Genomic DNA, 15,330 nt, shown 5'->3' with positions numbered 1-15,330 from the left:
TTTAAATCAAAAGTATGGCCGACCCATTTAATCAAATGGGTTAGTGTTTTTAATTTCGATAGAAACTAGAATTATTGTTTTGTATCAAAACTAGTGTTTTAAGTTTCGACAAAAAATCAATTCAATCAAAACTAGGTACAAATATAGGTTTTTCCTAAGTGTAAGAAGATTTACTATATTTTCATGGCTTCCAAGCTCACTTAACAGACTCAGATGGAGCACTAAATTCATGTAATTTTGCATGATAGAAGTACTATGAATGAGCTTTCTAATGACTATGAATTTGCTACATTTTGAATTTTATAGTTATATATTTTTGCATGTGAATTGAACAGATATTCATTATAAAAAATAAACCTATATATATTGGATGCTCATGGAAAAAAGAGTAACTAAGAGAACAAAAAATTTGAAAAATAACTATGGTTTTCGTATTGGAGTCCTCTTTCAATTGAAAAAAGAAAAGAAAATGTGAAATCAGTGAAATATATAATAAGTTACAATGTGTCTAAATCCATGTATGTCCAAATTTGTGTTAGGTCAACTTTAAACTCTGATAAAATATGAAATAATAAGGATAAAGACATCATATCATCTCCATGGTTTTGGTATGAATGTTAACAAACTAAATTCAAAATAATCACATTGATTTCTACTGTAGAAAAAAGGTTATGTGTGTCAAAAACAAAGTCACTTTTTAAAAATCGGGTTTTTAATAACATACCAATTTTCATGAGAGAAAAAATAATTCAATGAAATAAATTGTTAAAAAAATTAAATAATATATTTGGATTCTACAAAAAAAATCCTAAAAGACTCTAATTTACTTCATCGTCAAATTCCTAATTGATAAATAGCAATTTGCATCCAAATGTGAAAGTTTTCTTAATAATTCATAGTTCGGTGTCAATTTAGGCAAAAAAGTGTAACCCACTATTTTTTAATTTTATTTTTTTTAAATAATACCAAACTAATGGGATGAATTTTCAACTATTAAAGTCTCTAAATTATAATGAGGTTGAGGGAAATGATAACCAAAATTATTCAAAGTGGATAGTGTTGGCTAACAGATTAAAAGGGGGACCCAAAGTTGGGTATGCAATCCAAAACTGTCTACATGAGTTAGAATTTGTTTCTATTTACAAAATCTCTATCCTTATTTTTAAAAATATCATAATAAAATATTCATGACCATTATTAATATAACATATCTCATTGATACTAGGACATGAAGAGTTATACCCAAGCTTGAGATTGGAAAGAGGAGAGGTCAAGTTCCAAAACAAAAAAGTGAAAAATCTTTGAGAAAGCTCTGGTACTTGTGGTTTGAAAAGATCTATTGCAAGAGTCTTAATGAGTTTCCCATATTGCGATACCCACTAATGTTTGAGGTTTGGAAGATTATTTAATGGTTTGATGTAGCTAATAAAAAGTGCTCACATATTTAGGGATTCATTTTTTGATCATTTTCTTACCCTAGGGTTTCTTTTTGAGACATCTAATTGAAGCCCTTGAGCTATAATCATGACTTGTATATTTTCAATTATGCATGGAGGAGAAAGGAGAGCCATTATTCTCATTCTTAGGAGGTTTACACTTAGATACAAATTAGGGTGATGATGGAAGAAAATAATGAAGACAAAAATACTAAGGGATATTGTTAGTAGGAATAAATTATTTGGGAAGGAGGCAAGAGAATGAGTAAAATATGGACTAAATAGATCATCAAACCCAAGCCAGGATGCAAGGAGATCCTCTGATAGAAATCATTATTGGGAGTATGTTTTGACTTGAAAATGTGACCATAAACACTTAAAATAATAAGGATGTTAGAGTGTCTATTATCAAATTTGAAGTTATTACCCATCTTTAGGTGGTTGACTATTCTTCCATAAAGATGATGACTAAAATGACATGAGATAAATCACACCTCATCTAAAAATTGTGGTGTATTCAAATTGTCAATCCATATTTTATTGTTGTGGGTGGGAACACCCATTTAAAAAAATATATAACAAAAACATTAAGAAGCAATGATTAAGTACTGTAATCCAACTTTTGTTTGAATTTGAAATCATAACTTTATTTTCATCTAACCTAAAATATATCATATTATATTTTAATTTTTTGTATACTCTCTCATTATTGAAATTACTTGGCACTCATGTGTTGCACCCAATTACAATTATATATTATTTTGATCATACAAATATTGATACTAATTTGGATAGTAGTTTGTACTTGTGATTTAAGTGATGATCATGCATGATGTTTCTACGATGATGTGATAAGATGTTTTTTAATGTTAAAATAAGTAAAAATTTTGTGACTAGCCCAGATAATATAGAGATAGTGATAGAGTCACTATTAGTGGACACACAACTCATAGATTTATAGCTAGCAGACTATACACCCATAGATAATATGAAAAATATAGCAATGAACAATGAATTACTATCAAAGCAAGATTCATAATAGAAAATAAGAAAACCATAAAATCTATACTAATAACTAATCTAAACATACTATCAAAAAGGTCCATAATTATAGTCATTCAAACCATAATAAGATTGTTGCAAATCCAACCATGAATGGCCTGATAGTTTGAAGCACAATAAACATAATAGAACTAAAAAATTAAGACATAGATAGATGATAAATCCTCAATTTATTTTCTCCTCTAGGTTAAGGTTAGACAACAATACATTCATCCAACCATTACCTAAGAACTAGTACAAGTTCCTTGCATCTTTATCATCTTTATGGTCCCTTTTATGCTTCTCATCTTGCAAGAGATGGAGGGTAGTACAAAAACCATGCATGACCTTGATCCCAAAATTAGCCAAGATTTTGAAATGGGTCTCCAACTTGATCATTATGTCCTTTTTATTCTCCAACTGGCTTCTTCACCTCCATTTCAACCTAAAAGAAAGCTTTCCTTTCCAGACTAAGGGAGTGGGGATTTTGGATAGGAGGTGGAGGTGGGGGGACCAGTGTAGGTGGGAAAAGTAGGAAGTGATAGGTGGGAATGAATGGGGAAGGTAGGTAGGACATTGAAGCTTGCAGAGGGTTCAAGCTTAAGTTTCCTTGAGGGGGAGGTAATAGTGAAGGGGGAGTCCATAGTTTCATTCATCATAGTAAAATCCATAATACCCAGGCTATAAGTGAGAAATAAATGGGAAGGTTCTTGGGAGGCTTCTTCAATGTTAGGAGGAGATTTAATCAAATCATTATCATCCTCCTTAATTTAGTTCATCCTCCTAGCTTATTATTTTTGGTGGGGCTATTTCTTGTTTTCCCCACTATCATTGGACTCAAAGTCCAGGTCAACCTTGATAACATGTACTTATATTTGTATGATTCAAAAACCTTATGACTCATGTATTCTCAAGATGATTGTTTGTAAATGAGGTAATAGTCTATGTATCTAAGATCATTTTGTGACATGATAATATTGAACTATGTATCTTAATGAAGGATGAGTGTGCCTAATTTATAGTTTCTTAAAGGAGGAGACAAATTGTTGAGAATAAATATGGATGATTAATGAAGACACGCTTAGGATATTAGATCATGAATTAATAGTCTTTTAAATTTTAATTTAGATATTATGTGATAAAATAGTATATTATAAAAATTAGTTTTCAAATATTAAATATGTATATAGTGTTAAAAAAATAGAATGATACTTAGGCATGAGTTTACAACACAATTTCAAAATTGTGAGCTTCTTATTAGAGATATCTTGGGATTGAATCGATTTGAGCTTAATAGATAAAAATAATTAATAATAACACCTAATAATAATTAATATTTCTAAATTGAAAAATAGAAATTTTATCTAAACATATTAATTATATTATATTAAATATTATCATTACAACTAACCCTCAATTTATTACCACTCTATCTAACTAACCTATTATAACTTACCAAAAATACGAGTAACATTTATTTTTATTTTACATTCTCTATAGACACTTCATTAATTTCAATGTTTGATTCCTTATACATAAAATACAAATTTTAAAAATTTGTTTATTGATATTCTCATTTTTTAATTTTAAAGAGGGGTAAACGCTTTGACCTGGAGCTATGAACCAGTGAGACCACAAACGGGGGCAAGGATAATAACGCAACAACTTAACCATCACAATATTCTCATTTTTATTATTAAAAGCTAAAATCTATTAGAAATGCCCCTTCTATTAATTACCAAAGATGTTTGAATGAGTGAAATATGACTATTTTAAGAAATTCATCACTAAAATATTTCTTGTACTCTGTAAATCATAATTTAGCCCATTCTCTCACTAACAGTAACAAATACTCTTTGGATTTTTTGTTTTGAGAAAAATATTTTAAATAAGTGATTGATAAATAATTTTAAAATATAATCAGATTTAACAGGTTGAAACTTGTAACTCCAACATCTTTGTAAGCAACTTTTAGAAAATTTGAAAATTTAAGATTTTTTTTTTGGGATAAATGTAAAATTAGGTTTTACAGAAACGTGAAACCCAAAAGTTAATAAAAGAAATTTAATAGTCCCAACCAACATGCATGAAAAATAAACATTGACTTTATCAGCACCCAGAGCACATACATGCAGAGATTTATTTATTTTAAGTGAATTGTTGGAATACACATATCAGAATATTGCAACTTAGAATACTAAATTTTAAAAAAACAGATAAATAAGAAACCCTCTAAATAAAAATAAAACAAATAAATAAGAATCCTCTCCAAACGTACATAATGAGATTAAGAGAAGATTTGTTCTGTATGAGTAAGACCATCCTCGAACTGCTTCCCAGCGAAGACAAGATGCTTGGATCTGGAGAAATGCTCTCGTTCTCTTGGATCTTTTCCTTCATCTGGAGTAATTGCCTACGCATTCATTAATTGTATGATTTTCATACATTTAAGAACAATATTATAAATTACAAAGACTTATTAAATTTGGTTTCGAACAAATAGAAAATGAGCGGGCATAAGTGCTGGCCAGTTGTTGCGAGCGGAAGATTGAATTAAATTTAAATTTAAACGCCGCAGTTACTGTCACTCTATCGAAAGTGTTAGATTAATGCAACGGAGGACGGAGGGAAGCAAAGAACTGGATGAGCCCACACCAGCCACTCTAGCGGTCAACGCTTGAGTGTGTTAAATAAGCACAGCCGATGAGGACATCATACAATGTTGTTCATTCATAAACTTTTCTCCTCATGCCCGGAGGTTCAATTCTTGAAAAACAACTGTCTTCAAGCTTGGATGATGAAGAAGATGCCATTTGTTTCAGCTCAATAGCTCAACGCACTTTAAGAAATATACGAAATAAAAGATTTTATGGAAGAGGAAGAGGAGTGAATTACATTATGTCAAAGTTAGCGTGGATAGAATATGATTCAAGGGTATTGTAGGCAGGTTTGTTCATCGCTGAAAAAAATGATGAAAAAAACGTTTAGAAAATAGAGAGAAAAATGACTTGTACGAACGAGAAATTGCATTATTTGTAACTCGGCATGAGCGGAAGATTCGTTATTATTTTTACAAGTTGTATATAGTTAGTTTGTCGGCTGAAAATGATAGATTGTCAAAAAAATTCTATTGTTTGTAAGATATTTGTCTTACTAAGCAATGCCACATCATCAAATATGGGAGATTTGTGAAATTTCAAATAAGAAATCTAGTTGACTATTAAACCATCCAAATAATTAAATCATAATCAAGATTATCAATTAGTTATCCATGTTTTTTAATCAATATCAAAAATAAACAATATTTCTTATTAATTAAATAATTAGGATATCAATTCAATGATGTTGACCTACACGTCAAACATCCATGACATAAAAATAAAAACATTATGTTTGTTGTACAATGTACCAATGGATGCATCAAATGATTAATTACATCAATGCCATGATTTTTGTAAATTACATCAATTGAAGAGTTTTTAAAACAAGTTGCTTTGAACATGTGTCCATCCGCAAGTCCTAGTCTCCATAGCCACTCAACATCCCCCATGCATAGAGACATGAGTGTGGCCCAAACTCTTTTACCATGCCAACCACATAGTGTTTATCTCTCCTGGGGTCCTTCCTAACTTGAAGAATGCCCCAAGCTTGGAACGAGAAGCCTATTAACTCGAAATAAGAGAAAAGGATAGATCCAGTGCAGTCGTGAATAATACTACTTTCCATATATGTCTAAGTACCCTATTGGAAGGGAAAATAAAAACTAACTAGCATATTTACATATCAACAACATATCTACACATATGCAGTAAATAGTATGGATTTGACCAAAATACATTTAAAACTAGATTTAGCTGATTGAAGAAACAAAACATACTATATCCATTACTACCCCTTATGAATTTCTACATTATAACTAACCATAATGAGACTATATGCACTAAGAAAGATTTGAGAAACACAACTATTTTATAATAATGAGGAGATATGCTACTCATATGCCCTATCAGTGGGTAGCCATCCCACTTAAAAGAAATTGTTGTTCAAATAAATAACAATTTCTTATAAGAAAATACCGTACATCATTAATGACATGCAATTATTTAAAGTGTAATAACAATTCGTTATGTACTTTTGATTTATAATTACAAAGAATCTCCCAATTTAAATAATTGAATTGCATTCAAGGCCTCATTGGTTTATAGACAATAAGTCTACACATAGCTTCAAAATTTATTATTTTCTATCCAAGAGATCATGCTAAATTTCTTCTATATAGTCTAAGCATTAATCTATCAATCACTTATGCAAGAGTCCGAATTCAAAGGCTATCAGAGCATTTGCTATAGTATAAGAGTTAAAAGAAACAATGATTTATGATAGCATATTCTATGATCATCAAGTAAGGGAGTAGAATTCATACAATTGTACATTCATTCGATTACCAATACATAATATCTTATCATTCTCAACTAGAAAGCCTGATTTCAATTCAGAATGCATAGGAGTTGCAAGTGGATGTTTTAATTTACACTTTTTTTCATATTGTTGTGTAGTAGTTGTTTCACATTTGGCATAATAGTAAAAATGTAATTCTGTATCGGTTTCATGACAATATAAAAATTATAAGAGTTGGAAAAATGTTACTAACTCGGTTTAATCCCTTCCTACTTATATTTGAGGTCTTTTCATTTGGATTAGACCTGTTTGTAAGCCCAATAATAGTACCAAAATTAGTAATTATTTGAATGAGGCTCATTTCCATTAACCGATAACTATAATTCCCATCATTGCAGTTCAATTTTCAATTTTAAATCTAATCAACAACTAAGTTTTTCGAACACAATGATTTCTCACAGCTACAACTAGTTTCAAACACATTAATAACCGAACACAAATGCCTTTATTCACGGCTAATGAGTGTTCCAGTGCACAAATTCAAAAATATGGAATTACAATCTTTAAACCTTCTCTTGAGAGACCCCAATTACATACATTTTCCTGCATGGGTTTGAGGAAAAGGAAAAAGGCTTACACACCAACCATGTTCTTCCCATATGGTGATACTGACAAGTTAACTAGACATAAGAAATGAATGCAAGAAAGCAATCTGGCCTTGTTCCACTAACAGTGCACCAAAACGCTCAGAGCATAAAAGTTTCATTCCCTTCTTATAATAGATAAAACGCAATTAATTAAGAAATACTATCCAAAGTTCTTAGAATTTAGTTGTGCTCGAGTTTGAAGGTGAAGATATATTATTTCTATCGCAGACTTGTTTGGCGTATAGAATTAAGAATATCAAATTCATTTGTTTTACAAATTTTTAACTGCTTTGAATGCTTCGGTGGCCGGGTTGTGGGTCCTTCCTAACCTAACCTCACCTTACTCATTCCTGTCCGTTATCTTTCCACTTCACTTTGACGACATATTTATTTACCATTTGCCTCCTCGTTGCACGTATCATCGTTTTTGTATGGGAATTAACAACAATGATAACAAGTGCCACACAGGAGCATGTACTTGTCGTTATAGCTATAGTTAATTGTAGTTATAGTTAATGAAATGTGGTTATGGTCAATAAGATAAATGTTTATTGATATAATTATAAAATAAGATTAATTGAAGCAATGCATTTTTTAATTTGCTCATGTTTACATTAAATTAAAGTGAACTAAAAGACTAAAACTTGTGTATAAAAACATAAAGTCTTTCTATAAATAAATTGTATTTAATCTACATAATTTGGCTCTCTACAATTTGATTGGGATATATGCAAATATTTTTTACATTTTTTTAAAACATTTTTTTATAGTGATATATAATTTTTTTTTTCTTTTGATCTTTATGCAGATATTCTCATGAGGTAGACTCAAATGTATTAATTCATTCAAAATTTTGATTGAGTCTTATATTTAAACCATTAACCCCCTTTAGCATGAATTTAGACGAATAAATTGGAATATGGAGAACATATGAGAAAAGGGCTCCTATAACACAAAATCTATTCAACCAATCATATAATTTTAATAACATATAAAATTTATAAATGATTAATAAAACTTTAGAAATATTTTAACTATTGAATAATATTTACTTGTGATTGGTGGACACTAAATACAATAGTACTATTGTCTATGACAAGTACAATAATATAAAATGTTGAAAATCATTATGTAAATAAAAATTTACATTTGATAAGATATATAGTCAATGATAAGATATATAGTCAAAGTGAAAAGATTTTATTTGGTTAGATTGAATTGTTATAGTATACACATTGCTATCATTTATAATATAATTGTTTTCCTACAAATATAAATTAAAAAAAAAGTTCTTTTTTTCAAATAATGTATAATTAAGATCTAGTATAAAGATTTTCTAAAAAAAATATAAATTAATAATAGTTTTCTTAATTAATATATAATTAGGCTCTAATATAAAGATTTTCCTAAAAATATAAACTAATAATATAAATTTTTAAAATAAAATTTAGTAATAAATTTTTAAAAATAATATTAATATAAGTAAAAGAAAAAAAGAGTACTTATAATTGTCTATAACATAATAAAATTGAGTTGTTATTTTTATTTTTTTTAAATAATCATTTGTAGGTACACTAAAGCAAATGATTGAATTATGTGTGATCTTGTAGAGAAAAAATGTATTTCAGTCATAATAAAATATCACAAACTGAGATTTTATAGTAAACTTAGAATCAACAATATAAACAATTCAAATCTAATGGATATAAAATAGGTTGTCAATTTTGTCTTCAAAATAATTGTTGAATTATTTTGAATAAGTGTGTCACCACATGGACATATGACGTTAACAAAACATTGCCAAGCATATAAAGTATGACCTACAACTTGGCAAAGAATTGAAAGGTTATGAATTCAAAAACCCAAACAAAAAATAAAAATATGTTAAGCTACCAAATAGATTCAAGTTGAAATAACTCTAAATCGAAAAAAAATGATAGCAAGAGAAAAATTAAAAAATATAAATAAGTGACATGTGCATTGTGCTTTCCCATAAGAGTTCACCTCATATTATATTAGGCCTTTTTATTTCTTGAATCTATTTTAGCTGCTCATTTCACAACCAACCAACACAATTTGGAAGCCATTCTTGCTCAAGTATAAAAGTCATATGTCATTCTTGCTACATATTCTTCATAAATATTATAATAATTCTTCCTACTAATTGCTATAATTGTGTATTTTGATGTAGGTGTTTGATAGGTACAATTTTTTTTTAGCATTCTATGCAAGCCAATGTGCAAATACCAATGTAGACCCTGAACACGATTTTATTGATGACTAGTTTATAGAATTAGATTACACAGTTTGAGCTAAAATTTGATGGTTTGGAGCTGCTTTGGCAGTATGTTGAATGTTGATCAAGATTTATCATGTAGCTTGAGTTTCTTCGCATTGAAATTTTATGCCAGGCTATGCATGAAAATCCATTCATATAGCATTGGGACTTGAAGCTTGAAGAGTTGTGTCACACTCATAAGATTGAACTTTCAACTTGTGATGTTGTTGATTATGATATCTTTTATTGACCAATCAAATTAAAAAATAATCACCAAAATAGGGAGAATATGATATTCAATATCACTATGGAGTACCTAGAACTTGGGCTAAATATGTTGAAGACTAAAAACTAACATGATTACAAACCAAACATTATACCAAGTAGTAAGAGTTCTCTTGATCATTTGTTTGTGAGATTGTGGTTATGCTAGAGGAGCAATTGGAATCTTACAAGGTGTTAATGATTGAAGCCTTAATAGACTAAGAGACACATGAAACAATCCCACTATTTTCTCTGGCAAGGATATATATGAAGGGATGGAATAAGGTGTATTTGTAGGTGAAAGGAAGCTAAAAACTTAATTAGCAGCCAATAAGGTTCAATAATGAATTCCAAGAATGACTTATGAAATAAGTCATAGTATGAAACATATGCATATGGTAGCATGAATTTGTTTAATATATTAGGCTGATAAATTAACATGCACTATAAAATATTGATAAAAGAACATGCATTCTAAAATATCTTGACAAAAAAAAGTACACAACTTTTTTACAAAACATAAAGATCCATATATTTCTATGCAAATTTTCTTTTATCAACATCAATTATTAATGAGTTGCATATATATTTATGAAAAGTGTGCAACTATTTGATGAAGTCTACAAATATCTTTCTTAAATGGTGTACTCTAAATGAAGCATCTAGATGCATTATGCTATTAGTTTAGCCATGGAATAAAAACTTCAGTTGAAAGTTAAAGCTGACTGCTATCTAAATTATTATTATAGCAACCAAGTTCAATTTTCTTTTTCAATTAAAACTTTTATTCTGAGGCAAAATTAACAACATATTTGATTTTGATGAGAGTACACTATTTAAGCAAGATATTTTTAGTTTTTGTTTACCAGTCTATACAATTGTTCAAATTTTCAATAAAATCTAATCACAAGTGTTAAAAAAACTGCACAACCTATTTTAGCATCCTCCATGCCTATGCCAAAATGGGAGCTTTGAAGAGGGCATAAACACCCATCAAATAATATTCAAAAGAGAATTTTTGTTAGATACCATACTTGGCAATTTTGTTGTAGACACTGCAAAATGTGGGAGAATATGGAAGGCACACAAGATAATCTATTTTCTATACTACTTCCTATAGTCTTTCCATGGTTTCACAGATACATATTAATTTCTAATAATAACATTTTATTTGATAGAAGATGTAGTGTGCATTCAGAGCATTGAACATACTGGTCATGTTTGGGATGTAAAATTTTTGCCATGTCAAGAGCTTGTCACAAGATGTTCCAATGGAGTTATAAGAATATGGACAATGGATCAAGACAGAATGGTTAGATTGCCTGAAGTATATGTGTACGAGGTACAACTTTCTGAATACAAGTGCAATACATATGTTGCTTTTTCCTTCCCCAAAACTCTCAATCCATTTATTGCTTCCTTTGAATTTACAATAGCTTGCACCATGAAAGATTGTACAAGTGTCTTTCATATTGTATTCTTTTTATGATGCTAACTATCATTTGTATTTATTCATTGTTAGACTATGCTTACTATTTTCTGCCTACAAAGGAACCATCAGAATTATCAAGCTTGGAAATTGGATATATGGAATACTGTGAAAGACAAGACTTGACAAACTATTATATTTAGACCTATCTTGCCAATGAATAGTTTGAGTTTGTATATTTCTATTAATTGTTTTAGTTGCTCTCTTGCAGTGACAACAAAATAACAAAGAGGAAAAGACAATGTTAACATCTAAAGATAATAATTATGATGACAAACATAGTTCTGAATCAACTACAAGAACCCCTTAATGTACTTCACTAAAGATTCTCTATATTTCCTTGTGCAATTTGTTAAACAATTGATATGATGAATAGCTAGATACATTATCTATATATAAATTACTACTTGAGAACCACAACTAGCCAAAATGGGATATTTGAAATTGAACATGGATATCCATAATATAAGGAGAACTTTTTCAAATATTATAGCTGGAAATATATGACAGACATACACAAAAATATGGAAGAATGGACAAGGAATGTGAAAATTTTGACAAAATGCATCAAAGACAATGCATCTTATGGAATTCCATAAATTATCTTAACAAAATTCAATTGTGTTTGTAACATGCCCAAAATAACACCATGGCATTACTAAATCTTTAAAATATTTAAAATACATGATAAACAAGTATGATGACACTATCTCATGTGTTTTTAGTGAAAATCATTTGTGCTTGCATTAGTATCATGCATGCACCCAAACTCTATGCTATCAACCATGTCAATCATATGTTCATTGTTCCTAGTGTAGTCCTTATCTCATTCATTTTCCCTATCAAGATCATCAATCCAATTTTGACGATTAAGATTTCGTGGAATTTGTGGAAACATAGGCATTTGGTTCAGGATACTTGTTTTTCTCCTTCTATTCATGCATTCAATCAAGTCCCTTTATCGACAAAGAGTATTGCTAAATCCATCTTCTATGGGTTGAAATGGATGCACACTTGGATGGTCTAATCCAATGTGGGATGACATGTTTTGACTTTTGACTTTATTTAACAAGTCGTTAACAAAATTTTGAATAAAATAAAGTGTTGCTAGATTAGATCTATTAGTCATTCCTTGAATCTCACTTTTTATTACCAACTTTATTTCTATTGTTGTGTTCTCATCATTGTTGTCTACCGTCTACAAAAAGTTAACCACATTTTAGAAATAAAAATTCATAGAAACAAGAATAAAATTATCAAAATGTAATTATTATTTTACCTGTTTATGTACCGAATGATCCTCCAATAGCTAAAAATTTTCATTACCTCCAATCCCATCTAATTCAATAATTTCCTACGTTGATATTGCAACACATTTAAAAATATGGTTTCTAAAGAATCATATACCAACAAAATAAATAAAGAGACATTTTTGTCATACCAAATGATTAGAGATGTTGATGGGGCATCTTTCTTTGATAGAATCAACTGTAGTTGCAAGATAATCAAAGTCTACATGCAAATTATTATTACATAGATTTTGTCTCTCAAGTTCACCTTGATCATGTGCTTGCACATGTATCCTTGTATTGAAAAGTTTCAAGAGCATATACACCTCATATCGAAAGCAAGTACCACTTTCACTTGTTACCCATGCTATACGATCATCAAGAGCATTAAATCTAACATTCTCATCTAAAATTACAATTCTCAAACCCAAGATGTATATTCAATATTCTCAATTTCAAATATTCTATAGACATAAACATGTCTTGTTACTTGATGTACTAGCCAATAAATACAATGGTTTGTAGAATGCTCGGTTACTTTTAAGAATCACTTTTTCAGGTGTGAGTGGCATGACTCTATGGATCCATTTGTTTCTTGGCCTACATGCTTGAGTGTATGGAAACATCTAGCCCACATACTCAATCTTTCAGAACAGTGACTCTTAAAATATTCAATGAATGAGGGTTATGTATCTTCAAACTCTTAAATAAACATGTGAACATCATTCCTTGTTGAATCTTTATTCACTAAATGATGCATGATATATTTGAGCCTATCAAACATTTGTCATCTAATTTCATTAGCTTTGACCTTTGCAATTAAGTTTTTCAACCATGCATGTCTAATATGCCAAGAACATAGATATACATCACATTGAAATACTTCTCTAATTCATATGTATATACATTTAGTCATTGGTTTTATAAACTATTAAAAAGATGTATTTACTTTCCTTTATAAGAGAAGATCATAAAATAAATAATGCAAACATGCCTATTAGAAGAAATAAGCAATTTAAACTTGATGCAACTTGAGCCTACAAAGACATGATAGATAAATTATAGGTGTATTGCATAACAGAGGCAAGAAAGTGATATTGATGTTATAGAAATAAGAGAGAATGAAGTAAGAAAGGGTTTTCTTAATATAGGCATTAAAGAGTGAGATTAAAAAAAGTAAAGATTAAAAATAAGGTGAAAGCATTGTCATGTGATTAAGGAATGAGGAAAATAGCATCGCGAACTATAATGCCTAGGTTTTGAGACACAATACATAGGTTTTATAGAAGCTAGCCTATTTAATCAAGAATTAGGACACATCCATAGGACAATTAGCCTAAATATTGTTGTTTTTGATAAGATAAACAGGTTTTAAGGGATCCTGAAACCCATAAGTTTTAAAAAAACAAGGCTGATACTAAGCAAAAGTAGCCTAGCCAAAATAGATGTCCAACAGCTGATTAAAAGCTCGGAGGCCCAGCCCAAAACAAAAGCCCACAGAAAGGCCAGAAAACAAACAAACAAAAACAAACTACAGAAAGCTAGTCCAAAAGCCAAAAGCCAGGAAGATGAAAAGACAAAAGACAAGAAAACTAGTCTTCAATTATCTTCTCCATTTTTTGCATAGTTTGAGCTGCCTTGACTATCTTTTGTTTCTCCTTTGCCATATGATCCTGGACCTTCTCGATGTCCTGATCCATACTGGTGAACGTACTATCTATGGCCTTGTCATCATCCATCCTGGCCTTATCCCTATTCTGTCCTTCCTCCTCCACCAGCAAGCCCCTGTCCTTAAGTTTACCAGTAAGGGATTGGATGTTGTCATTCATTAAACTCAGGAGAGAAATCATCTGACTTGCTAGGTTGTGGTTGTAGCTTTCAAGATTTTAAAATCTTCTTTCATTTAAGCTTTCTCTATTATCCTGGTCCTCCTGGCTGTCATTACCCGTCTTTTTCTTAATACTTTCCATCTAGGATACCCTTTCTCTAACTTCCTCCAGCTCATGGAAGAGCCATTTGATTGATCTGAAGTTGTCAATCATTCTACTACGGGCATTATTCAGAAGGTTCATTCCAGTCTCCCTTGTGTTGTCTAAAATGGCTAGGATAGCTAGGTCTATGATCTCATTGAGCCTAGGCTGCTCCAGGTTGTCCACCAGGATCTGAGGGTTCATAACTTCCCTAAAAATTCCCATAGTAGCAGTTCTCACATTGAAATTTTTCTAGGCCTTTATCCTATTTTTGACCTGCATTTCCCCCTCGTTCTCACCTATAATAACATTCACTTTAACCTCTGAAGGAGGCTAAGACTGGACGGGGGAAAGGGGAAGGGGAATAGCATCCGTCCCCTGATTACTAGTCTCCTCAACTCTCACTTCCTCCCTCATCCATTTTTTCGCAAGTTTCTCCTCTTCCAACTCCTCCTCTGATGCTTTTTCAGAATCTTCTGTATCTATTTCTTCCTCCTCCTCCACATAACTCTCTTTAG

This window comes from Cupressus sempervirens, chromosome 7 (assembly GCF_028749045.1).
Source record: "Cupressus sempervirens isolate cs-2001-9-10 chromosome 7, ASM2874904v1, whole genome shotgun sequence".
Lineage (NCBI taxonomy): Eukaryota > Viridiplantae > Streptophyta > Pinopsida > Cupressales > Cupressaceae > Cupressus > Cupressus sempervirens.
The sequence above is the reverse complement of the archived record's forward strand: the minus strand, read 5'-3'. Positions refer to the sequence as shown.